Source organism: Anopheles darlingi, chromosome 2 (genome assembly GCF_943734745.1).
Source record: "Anopheles darlingi chromosome 2, idAnoDarlMG_H_01, whole genome shotgun sequence".
Taxonomy (NCBI): domain Eukaryota; kingdom Metazoa; phylum Arthropoda; class Insecta; order Diptera; family Culicidae; genus Anopheles; species Anopheles darlingi.
In genome coordinates this window covers 54,233,363-54,235,461 of record NC_064874.1, presented here as the reverse complement: position 1 = coordinate 54,235,461, position 2,099 = coordinate 54,233,363, and the positions used below count along the sequence as shown (strand labels likewise).

Genomic DNA, 2,099 nt, shown 5'->3' with positions numbered 1-2,099 from the left:
TCCGGGAAGCCACGGCGCCGAACACACGACACGACGACGGTTGCTGTAGAACTCCCGCCACCCCAAGACCGAACCCCGAAGAGAGAAGGGTTGATTCCAGAGAAGTTCCGAGAAAACATGTCACACACACAGCGAAAATCGGTTGTTTATATACCTCGAATGCCTCGCCCATTTTCATTATGTATCGCTTGTGATTGGTTACTTTCGAGGTATGCGTGTGGTGCGTCGTGAGAAGAACAAAATGGTCGACCATTTCTTTTTTCTTCATGTCTCAAGCAGACACTTTTTTGGGTGAGAGCAATTGCACTACGCTGTGTGGTCCATGGGAGCGTTTCGAGAAACGTTAGCAAAGGACAATGTAGGAACAAAGTGTTTGCTGTAGTGTTTTTTCTCGTTTCTAGGTTAAAAGGCTGAACTATGGATGTGGTTTGATATGGTGGTTTTGCTCACGTTGTCTTGTTTCTTTTCTATTTGCTTTCTGGTTCAAGGAGCAAAATAAAAAAAAAATTACTTTTCGATAGGGCATATGAATTCTCAAACATTCAATTTTCTGTGTCCGTGTATTTATAGTTTGTGCAGGTGTGCTAATCTTGGCTGGAACACTGCGTATCTTTTGCTACATATTTTATTTCATAGAACAATCAACATTCTCATAAAAAATAACAATACTTTAGTGATGAGTTAATAATGAAATGGGAAATAATGTTCCAACTCTGATCAACGTGTTGTAGAATGAACGATTGGGCTTCACACAGCGCAAAACATTAAAAATCCCAGAATCAACACACAGATTATTTTACAAGAGAGGAATTCATGAACGCAGTCTACAGTTGCTTCCTCCAGACAGTTATTTCATGTGTTCAGACAACGAAAGGTGGTCGGTTGAAAGGATTGTTGAATGCCTTTGTCATATTGTTTTCTCTGCGCAAGACTGTTACTCGCCATACCTTGCACTAACACCCCACCCAAAATGCGTCGCGTATAGGAACTCTTGAACCCGTGCCACGAAGTTTTTTTTTTAATTTTCCTAATGGATATCGATTAGAGAAAAGCACAACTCAGTACAGCTCGGCCACGGACGACTGCGATACGAAGGAGATTGCTTATTTCGAATATTGTTCCCGCCTCAACTTCACGAAGTGTGTTACCCTTTATTTTGGTACGCAGGCTATACTTGTTTTATGAGATTTTTTAAAGAAAACTCCGAAAGCTGCGTTAGGCTAGAGAGGTTAGGCTCTATGTATTAAGAATTCGATTTCAAAGAGTGGGAGAGTGTACACTTTATCATTCCCATTGGATGTGGAGCCATTTTAATTGAAATTCTATGCACAAGACACATCTATTCTGAGATGTAGGTTGGCGTTAAAAGATCTGGTGGGTTAAAGTTCTTCAGTAGTACAGATGAAAGTAACTTTCACGCAGAATATAAAAGTGTTGTAGGTATTGTGGGGATAAAATGCTGTGAACGTTGAATTTTATTTCAATTTCAACATAATTTGTCAGTCTGAACTACAGCAAAGGAAGATTAAATCACTTTATGTACTTTTGCTACTTAGTAAGTCATGTTTTCCTCTCTTTATTTGTTTGGCCTTGCGGAAATATAAAAAGTTGAGAACGTTGCTAGATGCCATTATAATTTAGTTTATTAAAATGCGTTTATGTTGTATTAATTAGAAATATTGTCTTATCTACGTCTTATCTTGAAATATCTACGTAAGAGAATGTTGCGCACCTCCTATTGCAACTTTGTCTAGGAATAGTAATAATAACAATTTCGATTTTGATTTTGCTACTGAAAACAGAAATCAAAAAAGAAGTAAAAATGCATCTCGAACAACTCTGCTCTGCATCTGGAACAACAACACTGAGAATCACCACATTATGGTGACAGAAAGCAGAAGCAAGAATGTGAAACCACAGTCACATTTCAACCTTTTAGTCTGCAAACGAGAAAAAACACTACAGCAAACGCTTCGTTCCTGCATTGTCCTCGGCAAACGTTTCTCGAAACGTTCCCATGGACCACACAGCGGAGTGCTGTTTCCTCATAACGGTCCCTAAAACATACTCTACTTGATGGAGACATGAAGAAACCGAAA

General features: G+C 39.1%; 1 protein-coding gene across 1 annotated transcript in view; it reads left to right on the top strand.

Moving 5' to 3' along the window:
- The window catches only part of LOC125952671 (uncharacterized), a 47,210-nt gene that overhangs the window by 31,089 nt on the left and 14,022 nt on the right, over positions 1–2,099 (top strand). The gene's annotated exons all lie outside the window — the stretch shown is intronic.